Source organism: Eurosta solidaginis, chromosome 3, assembly GCF_040869045.1.
Source record: "Eurosta solidaginis isolate ZX-2024a chromosome 3, ASM4086904v1, whole genome shotgun sequence".
NCBI lineage: Eukaryota > Metazoa > Arthropoda > Insecta > Diptera > Tephritidae > Eurosta > Eurosta solidaginis.
This window is the reverse complement of record NC_090321.1, coordinates 51,379,207-51,396,347: the sequence shown is the minus strand read 5'-3', so window position 1 is coordinate 51,396,347 and position 17,141 is coordinate 51,379,207.

The following is a 17,141-nucleotide window of genomic DNA, read 5'->3' as shown; positions in this document are numbered from 1 at the left end:
ACCTTCAATTAACAGTCCCCTCTTTTTAGTGATAAGAGCTACTTTGTTAGTCCAAGATCGCAAAACCTGCCTTTGATTTTTTACGGAGAGGTGACATCAGGTCAACGACCATAACGTCAATTTACCTTATGACCACTTCAAATGGGCTAAAAGTTAATTAAAGCTTTGACCTTATGAAATAGTCGCAACATCAAATTTCAAATGGTTACAATGGCAAAGATATTGACATCGCGATCATCCTGCTTTGCCGAAGTGGTCAACTCTTTTTTCCCAAATGGCTATAAGGCTAATTATTTTGTTTTACAACCACACGTATTACAACGTTAGCAACTGCTGAATTACAGTTTCGTTTTAATATTTCGCTATATTTTCGCTCAGTCGAATAAAAAGGGGAATTTTCTTTTCATATCAAGTTTTTCTGATGCGACGCTCCTTTTCCTACATTTCGTTCAATTCTCCTGGAAGATCGGATAAAAACTTTAAGAACTTATTCAACTTGTTTGGAATGCAAGGAAGCACTGGAAAAATTTCGCATGGGCCAGACCATACATCTATACTGTGTTCCCGGTCATAAAATGATAGAGGACCCTTCCAAGTCTTGCAGTAACATGACATAGTTCACTGTATCAAAAGCTTTTGATAATTGTTCGTGTGCTGCGCCTGCGAGGTTAAGTCTCCAGCTACAAAGGGCGGCAGAGTTGCTAGATATCGAGTTATCAATTAAGCTAGGTCCTGGTGTTTGTCAAGAGCGACGTTGTTATTCTGTGAAATTAATCCTGACACTTGATTGGAGCTGTTCGTTTGGTCGCCAAAAAAAAACGCTGGTAACAGTATGGACACAAATTCAGTCCATGTGAGGTCGTTATTGACGTGGCGGTTCAACCTAACCTATGCAACTTAGAGTTTACAAAAAAATTTGTAATAAAAGTCGCGCAATTTTTTTTTTTTATATTTCGTTCTTTAATGATAAATTGGATCTAATCGTTGATTTATTTAAAATATGAGTAGCATATTTGCATGAAAATTAGTCAAAATTTAGAAATAAAATTCGCGCGACTTTTTGTTCCAAACATGCGGAAGTTCTGTATTTTTGTACTAATCTTTAATTGATTTAAATGGTTATCGTCGTTGAAGTTTGACCTTAAGATCGACTCCTCGTTCTCCTCACCCTGACAACTTCTGCAGAGGGAGCTTGTTGGTATTCGCCACCGTCGGAGCATTGGTGCGATAGCACAATGACCTCTGATGACGCAGATTTGTTCAGTTTGAGAAGGAAGCTGGTTCCTTTCCTATCCAAGTATGACCATAAGGACCTTGAGACTACGCAGTCAACCCTGTTCGTCCATAGCAAGTCCGTTGCTCTGTTATGATATTCCCGGATTCTCCCCAGGAGATAACCCAGCAGTGGTCGGACGGAGCTATCCATTTAACTTTTGCCCAAATCGGAACATTTCTTAGCCATCTCATTTGCGAGTTCATTCCCTTCAATACCGCTGTGCCCATGGACCCAGAAAAGGGAGACATTGAGTTGACTTATAGAAGCCAGCGAGTCTCGACACCTCCGCACTATATCAGATTTTATCATGTTGGACTCTAATGCCCTTAAGGCGGCTTGGCTGGCAACAAAGATCTTAAAGCAGCTTTGCTGCTCTCTTTATGGCATAGACCTCGGCCTGGAATACACTGCATGCGTCAGGAAGTCGGCATGATTGGCTAACTGTAGACGTGTTGAGTACATCCCAGCTCAAGTTCCCTTTTTTATTTTCGAGTCGTCGGTGCAGACTGTAATGCCCCCGCCTTTGTCTAGGTTTCTTCCTTGAAGGATATCGTATGTTCTGGACGTGGAAGTCAGGACAAAAAATATAAGTTTGCCTACCTATTTTCGATTTTCGGGGCAACCTAATTGCAGGGCGGCATTTACTCGTCTTCTCTACATTTAAACCAAATCCTTATGGACAGCCCCTCTTGGTCGGGGCTGCTTATTTGAATATTCGCAGCTAACATAAATTAATAGGCCGTTTAATTTTTGCCAACAGTGACCCCCTTGGCCTGAGCTCAGTTCGGCAAGTCCAAAGTAAGGTTTACTTTTTAATTGATGGTTTATGCCTCCTTTCTGGTGTCTGTGTGATGTCTTCGCTAGGATCAGGTGTGAGGACCTTAGCACAAAAGTACAAGCAGCAAGCTCGTTTTCGTCACTGCCATTTCTTCTCTTAGGAGAATGAGCTGAGTCCATTGTTTTGTGTGCACATCTTTCCCTCTTGCTGGCATCAGTTACAATGATTTTGGGACAGACTCTTTATTGGCATTTTAAAGGATAATCAGTAAGTTCTGGGTTTTTTACTCACTTAACATACCAAGACAATGGTTTTGTAGCTGCCTTACCAAAAAACATTACAAACAACTTTAAATAATAAATAAGTAATAATAAAAAGTAACAAACAATGAACAATACGTAATAGCTACCAAAATTTGTCCTTGTGCCATCGTACATGTAGGTCTTGTTTATGGAAGATTGTTTACAAACCTTTTCATGTTACAATAAAACTTCGTCACTCCACTTTGTTTGTTTAGCCATAATTACGCGTTGATTTAGGTAGTTAATATTTGCGGTCATGGCTTAATAGGTTGTCGAGTACCTTCAATTTTTTCCTCGTGGATGAGCATGATGTTGCGGATAAAGATGTGAATGCGCATAGATAAGGAAGCGGATGGGGATGAGGATAAGGGCGAGGATGAGGATGAGGACGGAGTTGGAGATGAGTATGAGGATGAAAATGACACGAAGATGAAGCTGAGAACAAGGATAATTCCAAGGATGAGGTTGATGAATACGGTTGGTGTTGTTGCTGTAGCGACAAGGACACTCCCCGAAGGTTTTGTGAGTGTTATCGATGTTGATGATCCTTTTCCGAGTGCAGTACCCCTTGAATCAATTTGGTATTTTAGTCCCCTCTAACGACAGGCAAACCTGCTTTGGTTATATTCTAAGCCCCCTAACCCGCTGGGAGATGACGAATGCGATATAAGAATGCCGGATGCAGATCCGGTAAGTTCCGGTAACAAGCATTATTAGGATAATAGCCCAGCCATCTTGGGAACGATTTAGTATGACTACGTGAAACTTTCTAGGCCATCCCGCCATTCCACCACCTAGAGACGTGAAGAACTTGAGTCACCAGGGCCCCGGCTGATAAAGAAACATGATTCGCCAAGAGTAGGTGAGGTTGACAATTAAGTTGGAGAAGCTATAAATTGCACCGGAAACCCCGTGGAAGGGTTGCGCTATTCAACCCCTTAAATTTATTTGGTATTTAATCACCTTTAACGACAGGCATATCTGCTGCGGTTATATTCTAAGCCCCCTAACACGCTGGAGGATGACGAATGCGGTATAAGAATGGGATGAGAATGAGAATAAGGATGATGATGAGAATGAGGATGGGAAGGACAATGAAGATGAGGATGAGAATGAGTATGAGGATGGGGACGAATATGAATATAAGAAGGGAATGAGGGTTGGGCTAGAGGAGAGGAAGAAACAATTTCAAAGTGAAACATGGAATGAGAGGGTGTCCGGAACGAGATAAGAATTAAGATAACGAGGATCAGGAATAGAGGTGGATGAGTGTTGGGCTGCGCTGGAGTAGGTGGAAAAAAAGATTTCACAAAGGCAAAGTATGAGTGAGAAGGTGAACAAGATGAGCGGTGATTAAGGCAATAATCTCACGCAGTACTTCATAAAGAAGTCTCATGAAATGCAAAAGAGCTTTGGAAAGACTTCGCTCAGGCTGTGTTCCCGATCATATAGGGATATATGGTACCGAAAAGGTCGATGAGTTTGCGGGTACAGCACTCTCTGAATTGACGGTAAACGTCCCAATCCGTTTCGGAGAAATCAAAAGGAGGAAAGAGTTGCATATGATCCATCAAGCAGATAAGAAGTAAAACAAATTGCGGGGCAGGAAAATTTCTATGGTCTTGTGCAAATTCTACGATATTAGACTCACAAAGTGACATATATCTCTGAAGAGAGAAGAATTAAGGCACCCAATGGACATACTAACTGAACACTGTCTTCTGACGTTACATGCTTATAAGTTAGGCCTTATCAGTAACAGCGCAGATGTAGAAGGTGCAAGCTGCAGGAAGAACCTGTTGAGCATGTTCTTTATTCGTGTCTTGCACACGCCAGGTCAAGGCTGCAGCTATAAGAGGCGACAGAGTTATCAGGTCTGCAGGTAGAAAATAAGGTAGGTTAGGTTAGGTGAAGTGGTAGCTGCCCTGATAAGGAAAGCTCACTTGGACAACAAGAAGGTCCGTTGTGATACCACATACACCAAAAATAATGGTGACTTAGATCTAGCTACTTGGGTAGCAACGATAAAGCTCCGAATGATACCGATCCGAACTTTGGATAAATCCTCGGGAGATCCAAGTGGGTCGCGACCGAATACTTTCGCCTAGTTCTAGCAAAAGCTGGGTAATCAAGCATAAAGTGATTTGGTGAATTCACCTCATCATCCTCCATACAGCTGCAACAGGATGGAGTTTCCAGCATATTGAGGACGTATCGCATGGATACCCATGGGACGCCCTTTCAAAACCCCAAATGACCATTGATAGGTGAGCCTTAGTGAACCCAATTATTTCAGCAGATATCCTGCCATCCACTTTCGGTCAGAAAGATCTTGCTACCCTGCAAGACGTGGTGTCCGCCCAACGTTTGCTGAGCTGACTCGAGGCCCAGCTATGGAGGACCCAGCTATGGAGGAGCAATCCACAGGTGGCCAGCGGGATCCCAAAATCCCTACAGCTATCTTCATCCGGTTCAGTTGTACCGATGCGGGCGAAGAGATCCGCTTGACAGTTACCCGTGATATCACTATGGCCCGGGACCCAGATAATCTTAGTTGTAAAATAATTCGATGCAATCGCAAGCGAGGTCAGGCACCCTCAGACCACCCTTGATCGCGCTGTAGTTGAGCTCAAGGTCTTGCCGCTTGGCTATCAGAGTAGATGTTAAATTCCCTAACCGTAGTAGCACTGGCTAGCATTTCATCCACCGCATCCTTAATCGTAGCAACTTCCGCTTGAAATACACTGCAGTGATCAGCCAACTTAAACTTGCGGCTGACATTTAGCTCTTGACAAAAGATTGGTTTCATTTTGAGTTTGCCATTTCCTTTTGACAGTCCCTACGCCGGTGAAATAAAAAAAAATAAATAAAATCAGCTGTTGAATTGAGCCAACCATATATTTGAGCCATGTAGACATGTAGCCATTTAGTAAAAAAGCTTAAGACGCAAACACATTTGACTTTTGCGTATTTTTGGCGTTTAAGCTACGTCAACAGCTGACTTTGAAAACACACGTCTCCACGCGCTATGTTCTCAATCCACAAACAACGCAACGGAAACACCCAAGTAACGCAAACGGGATACCAAAAGTTATGTTTTACTGGCGTTGTCACTCAATTTCCATGCTGTCTTTTAATTTTGCTCAACTTTATTATATTTTTATTAATCGGGTCCAATTTAAAAAAAATCTTTTTTAAACTAAACAATTTTTTATATAAACCTTTGAATGAAGAAAAATAAAAACTTGAGCTTTCTTTTTGCATGTATTGTGGCAGGAAAACTTTCGACGTGCTTTCTTTCAAAGTGACGCCAGCGCTAAAACGACGCAAAAGTCGAATGTGTTCGGGCCTTTAAACTTCTTGGGCAACCTGATAATAAATATTTTCCAACAAGTTATTTTAATGTTATCCTTGAACTTTTTCCAAATATATTTAATGTCAATAACTTTTTGTTCGAAACTTGTTTTCACTAGTTTGTATGGAAACTGTGTGTGTGTGCGTGTAAAAAAATTTCCGTACGCAATGCAACTACAATTTTATTTGACATTTGCATTAATGGAAGGAAAAGCAAAACGACAAAGTAAAAGAAATGGCCTTGCTTTATTACGCATCCTATTTTTACAGATTTGACCTCAAGTATGTCTATTTGCAAGCTTGCTTGGCATGTTTGTATGGACACGTTGGCAGTCAATGAAGGTTTCTTTTTTGGTTAAACCTATATGACAATTTTCGTTAAGGTTTTTGTTGTTGTTTAATGGAATACGAATGCCAGAAGAGGTATGAAGTTCAAACAAAAAGCACCCCGAAACGAATCGCACCACACACGAACTAGCACAGAACTAGGTTAGGTAAGGTTGATCCGGCCGGTCAACTGAAAGACTGAAACTGCATGTGGACTGATATATTTGGCCTGAATAAACGCGCTGTGAATTCTGCGTTATCTGGATTAGATAAAGAAGCAATAAAGTGGGTCTGGCGGCAAACGAGGAAAAGACGAAATACGTGCTATCATCCATGAAAGAATCGGCGTATTTGGGTCTTGGCAGGCACGTCACTGTTGACGAATATACATTTGAGACTGTAAAGGAATTCGTCTTTTTGGCAACTAGCATTAAGAGCAAATGCAATGAGTATAGAAATCGAATGGATAATAGCTCTTGCCTGCAAAAGTCTAATTTGGACTGAGCAGGCAATTGAAAAGTAAAGTTCCCTCTCGACGAACAAAAATTATGCTCTACAATTCGCACACCATTCCTCTCCTGATGTATGATTTGGAATCATGGACGGTGTCGAGAGAAGATGAGATGGCTCTTGAAGTATTCGAAAGAAAATTTCTCTGAAAGATTTATGGTCCTGTCCGTCGGCGACTATCGAAGTAGGTATAGTGATGAGCTGCATGCGTTTTACGCAAATATGGCGATAGTGAAGCGAATAAAAATACAAAGACTTCGCTGGCTGGTCATGTAATACGAATGATGAAGACGCTACGGAAAAGAAAATATTTCAGCCGACACCGGAGAATGGAAGCTGTGGAAATGTAAGCCCTTCACAGAGTTGCGAGAGGCAAGGGGAGAAAGACTTGATTTCCCTTGTTGCTTCCAGAGTATTTTAAAAGGGAGTGGGCCTTAGTTCCATAGGTGGACGCCGTTTCGTGGACGCCGTTTCGAGATATCGCCATAAAGGTGGACCAGGGGTGACTTGAGAATATGTTTGTACGATATGGGTATCAAATGAAAGGTGTTAATGAGTATTTTAAAAGGGCGTGGGTTTAGTTCTATAGGTGGACGCCTTTTCGAGATATCGCCATACAGGTTGACCCGGGGGTGACTCTAGAATGAGTTTGTACGATATGGTTATCAAATTAAAGGTATTAATGAGAGTTTTAAATGGGAGTAGTGGTAGTTGTATATGTGAAGGCGTTTTCCAGATATCGACCAAAATGTGGACCAGGGTGACCCAGAACATCATCTGTTGGATACCGCTAATTTATTTATATATGTAATACCTGCCAAGATTTTAAGGGTGTTTTAATTTCGCCCTGCAGAACTTTTTCTTTTTTTTTAATTTAAATGGTAGGTGTCACAACCATTTTATAAAGCTTTTTCTAAAGTTATATTTCGCGTCAATAAAACAATCCACTTACCTTACCATGTTTGATCCCTTTTTTTCGTATTTGGTATAGAATTATGGCATTTTTTTCATTTTTCGTAATTTTCGATATCGAAAAAGTGTGTGTGGTCATAGTCAGATTTCGTTCATTTTTCATACCAAGTGAGTTCAAGTAAGCACGTGAACTAAGTGAGGTCCTGAACCTCACCCTGGTTAGTAGGGAACTAGAAGGTCGGATATCTGGATGGAGGGTTCTCAACGAGCACTCCTTCTCTGATCACCGATATATTCAGTTCTCAGTGAACGAAGAACGTCCCCGGTAAAATATCTTTTAGGAACCCTAAAAGTACTAACTGGGACTTGTATTGTAGGAAGCTGGGAGAGCTACTGCCTGCGGTGCCTATCATTAGTTCGGGCCTGTCCGAATCTGAGATAGACGTTCTGGTGGAAAACTTCACCTCGGCAAGCAATAGCGCCTTTCAGCTGTCCTGCCCATTGAAAACTTACAGGGGGAAGGGCAAGCCGCCCTGGTGGTCGGATTCTCTTGACGACCTAAGAGCGTCCAGTCGGCGGCTCTTCAACAGAGCCAGGAGGAGTAAATTACCCTCGGACTGGGAGCTCTATAAGGTGAGTCTGGGGATTTATAAATATGAAATAAGGATAGCCAAGCGAGATGCATGGCGAAGCTTCTGCGAAAACGTAGAAGGCTGCAATGAATCCGCGAGATTTAGAAAAATACTCTCTAGGAACCCCGCTCCTATGGGGTCTCTGAGAGATGATGGTGGGGACTGGTCGATGAGTAGCGAGGAGTCCCTAAGGCTTTTACTGGACAATCATTTTCCCGATGTCCCAGTTGCGCAGGGATCTTCGCCTGCATGGTCGGCGGTCGTTGGCCATGCAGAAGTTCCTGCCATTCCAATACGGGAAAGTCAAATAACCTGGGCTATAGGGTCGATCAAGCCCTATAAGTCTCCGGGCCCGGATGGAATCATTCCTGCGCAGCTTCAAAGGTCTTTGGGGATTTCCTGCCGCTGGTTGGCCATCATATATACTAACTGTCTCAGGCTTAACTATATCCCGAAGTCTTGGCACACGGTTAGGGTTATTTTCATTCCGAAGGCCGGCAGAAGCTCTCATGTATCACCTAAGGATTTCAGGCCAATCAGTATCTCGTCGTTCCTTCTTAAGACGTTTGAGCGGTTGATTGACCTGTACCTACGGGAAAGGATACCTCGGGGGTTACTGTCGGCTTCACAGCATGCGTACTGCAAGGGCAGATCGACGGAAACGGCTCTCCATTCAATTGTAAAGCAAATAGAGGGGTCCTTAGAACACAAAGAGTATGCTCTGGGTGCCTTTTTAGACATCGAGGGAGCTTTTAACAATGTCTTACCGGGGGCAATCGAAAGAGCTCTGGTGGGTTTAGGAGTCGAGGCGGCTCTGGTTGAATTTATTAGCAAACTTCTATGCGGCAGAATTGTCGCAGCGGAGTGGGGTGGGGCCATAATTAAGAGGAAGGTGTGCAGGGGCACGCCACAGGGGGGTGTCCTATCTCCTCTCCTCTGGGTTGTGGTAGTCAACGAGCTTCTTGTGGAGCTGGAAGCCAATGGTTGTCGGGTGGTTGCCTATGCAGATGACCTCGCTATCCTAGTCAGAGGCAAATTTCTGAGCACCCTGCGCGATGTTCTGCAGGGCTACCTGGATACTGTGGCTAGGTGGGCTGAGTCATGTGGGTTGGCGGTCAACCCGGGAAAAACGGAATTGGTCCTTTTCACAAGGAGATATAAGATGCCCGATTTCAGAACGCCCTCGATTGGAGGGGTACCGTTGGTACTTTCTGATAGGGTTAAATATTTGGGGATTGTTTTGGACAAGAAACTGTCCTGGAGACCCAATGTGGAAGATCGGGCCAGGAAGGCCGCCATTGCCTTGTACTGCTGCAGAGGAGCTATCGGAAAGAGATGGGGACTCTCGCCAAGAATAATACACTGGCTTTATGAGATGGTGGTCAAACCGATTCTGCTATATGGGGTGCTGGTCTGGTGGAAAGCACTGGACACGGCGAGCACCTCCAAAATGTTAGTGTCAGTGCAACGGACGGCACTGATCGGTGGCGCTCTCAGAACAACACCTACCTTGGCACTGAACGTCATGCTGAACATATACCCAGTAGATATTGCGGGAAAGGCGGCCGCGGAAAGGTCGTTGGTCAGGCTTCGTGATATGGGATATAGACTTTCTGACCGCGGACACTCTAGCCTTCTTACCAGTTTCGACTTCATCCCGGACAGAACGGACTACTGTATGCCGATAACTGCTCCCTATACAACCTTTACCCCAGTTATCCCAGAGAGAGAGGATTGGGGAAGTGGAATTATCTGGGGCATGGGACCGGTTAACTTGTTCACGGATGGGTCGAAGCTGGATGGAAATGTTGGTGGGGGGGGGGGGGGGGGGGGTCTTTTGTCAAGAGCTAAATTTAAGCCGCAAGTTTAAGTTGGCTGATCTCTGCAGTGTATTCCAAGCGGAAATTGCTGCGATTAAGGATGCGGTGGATGGAATGCTATCCACTGCTACCACGGTTAGGGAATTTAACATCTACTCTGATAGCCAAGCGGCTATCAAGGCATTGAGCTCAACTACAGTGCGATCGAGGGTGGTATGGGAGTGCCTGACCTCGCTTGCGAATGCATCGAATTATTTTACAATTAAGATTATCTGGGTCCCGGGCCATAGTGATATCCCAGGTAACTGTCAAGCGGATCTCTTAGCCCGCATCGGTACAACTGAACCGGATGAAGATGGCTGTAGGGATTTCGGCATCCCGCTGGCCACCTGTGGATTGCTCCTCCATAGCTGGGCCTCGAATCAGCTCAGCAAACGTTGGGCGGACACCACGTCTTGCAGGGTAGCAAGATCTTTCTGGCCAAAAGTGGATGGCAGGAGGTCTGCTGAAATAATTGGGTTCACTAAGGCTCACCTATCAATGGTCTTTGGGGTTTTGACGGGGCACTGTCCCATGGGTATCCATGCGGTACGTCTCAATATACTTGAAACTCCATCCTGCTGCAGCTGTATGGAGGATGATGAGGTGGAATCACCAAATCACTTTATGCTTGATTGTCCAGCTTTTGCCAGAACTAGGCGAAAGTACTTCAGTCGCGACTCACTTGGATCTCCCGAGGATATATCCAAAGTTGAGATCGGTATCATTCGGAGCTTTATCGTTGGTACCCAACGATTCTCTAAGTAGCTAAATCTAAGTCACCGTTATTTTTGGTGTATGTGGTATCACAACGGACCTTCGTGTTGTCCAAGTGAGCTATCCTTATCAGGGCAGCTACCACCTAACCTATCCTATCCTATCCTATGGCGTTAAAAGTATCCTAGACAAATTAAATTAAAAAGGGCGGAGCCACGCCCATTTTGAAATTTTCTTTTATTTTTGTATTTTGTTGCACCATATCATTACTGGAGTTGATAATTTACTTATATACTGTAAAGATATAAAATTTTTTGTTAAAATTTTACTTAAACAAAAAATTTTTTTTAAAAGTGGGCGTGGTCATTCTCCGTTTTTGCTAATTTTTATTAAGCGTACATATTGTAATAGGAGTAACGTTCCTGCCAAATTTCATCATGATATCTTCAACGACTGCCAAATTAAAGCTTGCAAAATTTTAAATTACCTTCTTTTAAAAGTGTGCGGTGCCACGCCCATTGTCCAAAATTTTACTAATTTTCTATTCTGCGTCATAAGTTTAACTCATCTACCAAGTGTCGTCGCTTTATCTGTCTTTTGTAATGAATTATCGCACTTTTTGGGTTTTTCGAAATTTTCGATATCGAAAAAGTGGGCGTTGTTATAGTCCGATATCGTTCATTTTAAATAGCGATCTGAGATGAGTGCTCAGGAACCTACATACCAGATTTCATCAAGATACCTCAAATTTACTCAAGTTATCGTGTTAACGGCGGACGGACGGACATGGCTCAATCAAATTTTTTTTCGATCCTGATTATTTTGATATATGGAAGTCTATATCTATTTCGATTCCTTTATATATGTACAACCAACCGCTATCCAATTAAACTTAATATACTCTGTGAGCTCTGCTCAACTGAGTATAAACATTACTTCGTACACTTGGTAAATACTTGATGCTTTCTAGGACCTAGCTTAATTCCTTCTATGTGATCTGGTCCTTATGCCGCTGCTAGTAGCAGGAGCCTTGACTTCGCGACCGCTGGATACGAGCACAAAATGTGCTCAGTCATTTTTTCTGCAGCAAGTACTTCGTACATTTGATGTTACTAACCAGGCCTAATTTTTCTGTATGTTTTGCTAAAAGGCAGGCAGTGTCTATTTAGTATGCCCATCATGAGCCTTAAGTGTTCTCGCTTTAGAGCTATTACCAATTTTGTAAGTCTAACAAAGTAGTATTTGCACATGATCTTAGCAATGTTACAGGCCCGTGCTTCCTTCTACGCCTGCTTGATGAATTATATACATTTCCTATCTCTTTTTTTATTTCTGCCAAGTGGATTGGGGCGTCTACCGTCGCGATTCATAGTGTGCTGCCCTTCTCTGCCAACACATCAGGCTTTTCATTATACCTTTATGATCGGGAACCTAGTAGAGATGTATCGTTCGTATTCAGGTACAAGCCCGACCATCTTGGGAGCGACTTAATATGACCACATTGAACCTTCTAGGCCATCCCTTCCCCCATCCCCTAGTTCCCTGGAACTTGGGGTCACTAGAGCCTCGGTTGCTGAACGAAGAGGATTTAGAACGGGTAGGTGAAGTATAAAATATAGACTGCGCAGGCAACCCCTTGAAATGGTTGCGCTACACAACCCCTTGAATAATTTGGGTATTTTAGTAGCCTACCTACCGTGAATATATCCATAGCCCAATAGCCTGCTGGGGAAGTTCCATCTCCGTCTCCACCACCGTTTCCACATGCACCTACATCTCCTTCTCCATCTCAATCTTCAATTCCATTTCGGTGTCCGTCTATCTTGCCCATCCCTATCTCCATCGCAATCTCCATCTCCCTCTCTCTATTCTTCTCTATCTCCCTCTCCATCTCTATCTACATCTATATCTCTAAATCCTTTTCAGTCTCCATCTCCTCCATCTCCTTCTAAATCTCCATCTTTATCTCTATCCCCATCTCCATTTCTATCTCCATCTCCATATTCATCTTCATCTTCATCTTCATTGTCGTCTTTATCTTTATCTTCATCTCCACCTACGTCTCCATCTCCATCTCCTTCTCCATCTCCTTCTCAATCTACATCTTTTTCTCTATCTCTATCCCTATCTCCATCTCAATTTCCATATCCATCTCCATCTTCATCTTCATCTTCACCTTCATCTTCACCTTCATCTTCATCTTCATCTTCATCTTCATCTTTATCTTCATCTACATCTTCATCTTCATCTTAATCTCCTTCTCCATTTCCATATCCATAACCATCTCCATCCGCATCTTCCATCTCCAACTCCATCTGCATCTCCGGCGTCCTCTCACTCTCCCTCTTCCACTGCCTCTTCTCTCTCTCTCTCTCCTTTTTCCCTCCCTTTCCCTTTCCCTCCTCCTCTTGGAACTGTACCCATACAAAATCTCAATCAAACGCATACAAATAAACCACCCATCATCGCATATCGCCCTTCTATTATCTACTCTACCTTCAAATAAAATAATTTGGCTTGTACTTTTAACAAAACCAAAATTGTCGGCTATGATCTTGTTTGTTGTCGGTGTCGTTGGCATTGATGATGGTTGACGTCGTACACTCAGGCGTATGTGGAAATTTTTAAAATTCATGCAACATTTTTCTATTCGCACAGAAAAATTTTACTGATGACGACATTTTCCTTCACCTTCTCCATTCGTTATCGTAAGCCACATTTTAATGCTTTTTGAAAATCATGCAAGTATTCATAGCCTGTTTATGGGTGTAATAAGTGTGTTTGTATATATGTAGTATGTATATTAAAAAGAAAATAAATTTATGAAAGCATATAATTTTATTCAATTTACATTGCATTTGTGTGGTATTTGTTGATGGGTTTGCTTTTGTGTTTTTTTTTTTGTCTGCAAAGTGCAAGGTATAAGGCACAAGGTTGTCGGTAATGCGAGAGTTTTAAAAACATGCGCTAGCACAATTTAACATAGAGTATGACACACATACATACAAACATACTTATAACGAGAGTATGCGCTAAAGTATATAAGTATGGGTCTCAAAGTATAATTTTGTAGAAAAAAAGTTTTTATGTGCTTTTTGTACTTCACACTCATACCAATTCATATTCTTGTTTGTTCGAGTGGGTGTCATATGTCAGTCAGTCGAAGAGCCTTGTGCGAAAATAAGATGGTAGCTTTAATAAAAATAAGTTAGGAAGTCTAAGTTCGGGTGAAACCGAACATTACATACTCCGCTGTACACTTGAAATGCTGTTGTTGTTTGTTTTGTATGCTTAGTAGTGTTGAAAGGCTGTGCAATAATACATATACATATGGTTCTATTCTGAACTAATTTTTCTTCGAGTTATTGCTTAGACAAAAAAGGGGCGGTGACACGCCAATTTTTTAAAGTTCTTCTCTCTCTTTTTTGTAAAGATATAGCTTATTTTATCCGTCCACGACCCTTTTGAAAATCTTTTATATAAAAGTGGGCGTGGTCCTTAAGCGATTTCGTTAATTTCTCTTCAAAGCATTACTTATAGTAAAGGCAACCTCTCTGCCGAATTTTGATATGATAGGTTTAACGATTTTTGATTTATTATTAATAATATTGTAAAATTGATTTGATCACAAATGGGCAGTCCCACGTCCATTAACAATTTTTTTTCAAATTTTTATCAAGAGTATCAGTATCAGTCCACACGTCAAATTTCAACATTCTAGGTGTATTATTTACTAAATAATCAGGTTTTTTGTGTGTTTCCAAAATGTTATACATATTGTGACGAATATTAGTGACACTAAGTGATACTCACATCACTAATCTGACACTAAGTAAATAAAGCCACAACAACAATAAAGCAAGCTGCCACACTTGTATGTACGTAAACAAATTAATCATTATGTCTACACACATACATAGAAGGCAACAGAGAGAGAGAGACTTACAAACGCATATCATCATCAGCCGCTCACATATGTATACACACCCATATGGATACAAATTACAAATTTACGTGCGTATAGCTAGTAAACAAGCATAAGGTTCACGAAATTACTAGACCTTAGGAGAAATGGGTGAACGAGGAAACCGAAGAGTATAAAAGCAGCACAAACTGAGGCATCACGAATTCAGTTTGTTTTGAACACGCTCTCAGTTGCAAAGTGAAGTTTAATTGTGAAGTACTTTCAAAGCAGTCTAATAAAGACCATTCCGTAATACAGAATATTGGAACGTTTTATTCAACATTTTAGCGATACGAACGTAAGCAGAAGTTTGCAAATAAGCGGAGTTTCCTGAAATTCGTTACAATATATATAAAAAGTGGGCGTCGTGATCATCCGATTTAGCTCATTTACATAGGAGCTTCTTGCAGACAGGTCGAGCTTGGTATTAATCATAATCCTTGTTGGACGCAGCAAAGCCATTACTACAACCCTTAAACGCCTAGTGTTAGGCACTGTTACGACACCGGCAGTAATTTGAGCCTCTTGGCTGTAACACCCTGGATTAGGAGGGTTCAATTCCTTGTTGTCATACAGGCAAAGATAAACGAGGTGGACAATACGACATTCAAAGGGTTGGTTGAATGGAAAAGAGCCGAGCTACTATCTGGTATCAGCCTTTGCAACTAGTCATCTATATTATCTCTTTATAAACGTAGTATCATACAATTTTTTTATAGTTTTTATACCCAGCTTTAGTTGCACACACGGTATTAGGTTTATAGCTTTTTCTCTGAGCCGCGCCGAGGAACTCTTTTCGATGAAACTAGCTTGCTAAATAAAGCAGAAGGCAATGGGGGAAAGGTTGTGTAACAGCAAGACGTGGTTATGGTTGGATGCATTTGTAAACAAGTCGATTATTGCAAGTGCGGGTTAAAATCCCACTGCTGGGAGAGAAAGTTTTGAAGAGATTTACAAGATATAATCGAAACAGCGGTCGCCTTGCTCGTCCTGATGTAGAGTGGTTTAAATTTGCTTCCTTCCAGAAAACTATCAGTATAATGAAGACAAATATTGACAGGTGACAGATTCCGTGAACTTTTGAGAATCAACGTGATTTTTGACAGTGCTTTTTCAGTCACAGCGATTTTTATCTGCGACTGTGACTAAACAGTGATAAAATGTGATTCGAATAGTAAATCACTATGATGCTACCAATAATCACAACCACAGACTCAACCTTAGCTTTTGTCAAAGCAGAACTATTAGCTGGGGCAATATTACTAAATATATCTGCGATTCGGGCTGCCATATGCTGGTAGATGTCAGAGTTAACGGCCAGATAGTGAGTTTGCAATGGCGACCAGCAACATACTCCGACAACTACGGATACTTAGTCGCAGCTTTAATCACTCATTAGTAATCAGTGTCACAGCTAATTTTTTATGCGAAGAGAGCTGTGATTAGTTGTGTGAATGCAACACACTGCGATTTCTTCGAAGCAATCGCTGCGAATTACTGCATTTTAACCACCTTAGAACTCATTGCAACTATTAAGGTGGGATTCAGGGGGTTGTGCAGACAAATTTATAGCTTCTCCAACCCCATTTTCAATCTCATCAAAGTGATGCGAATCACAAAGACAAAATCACAGGCACATGAATAGATTTGAACGTCACAAGAGAAAGTCGGTAAAAGTGGTGGGAGTATCCATGAACTAATTTTGTGTCTAATTTAAGGGACGATGTGTACATCCAGAAGGAACAGTGTGAACCCACTGCTACAAAAGGTACCGAAAAATTAGTGCGATGAGTCCTTCATTTACGCTGAGCAAAAACACAAGCCAAGAGATGAAGGGACGACGATAAAACATGCTGTCCAAGAATTGAACCGGACGATTCCAATGACGAGGATGTAGAGGGGATAAAAAAGCAGCGGGGCTGAAACTCCCCACTACCACGACTAAGGGTGTGTTCATGTTCAGGCCTCAACGCATTAGATGCCCGTGCAAAGGCGCGCAGCACAACGCGAGAAGAAAACCCTCTTAGATAGGTTTCCGGCGATGCAAAACTACAACTAAAATACTATCGAAGGGCACTACCACATCGCAGCCTACGCGCTAGGATTGCAATACCGCAAAGGCTGAAACATTACGATGGAGCAGACACCACACCTTATTTACCTCGTCTGAAGATTAAGTAACACTGTCAGCAATAGCATCAACGGGAGGACCATAAGCTACTTGGATGTCCTGGAGCAAATATCAACCTGGCCTACCAAAGTCGCAAGGAGGGCTACATAGTAGATATTTATTATTTTTTTTGCTTTCCTTGTGGCTATTGTTTGGCCGTAATGTGAGCCAAATAAGACCGTAGATATACATACAAATCATTTCTCGGCGTTAAGCTGTCTAGACGCATGTACGTACGAACTATAAATACAAGACAAACGTCAATAACAGATCAGACCGAAAGCGGTTTTTCTCTAAACCAAATTTGACAAAGGAATGAAGGAAAATCGTTCCAATATAT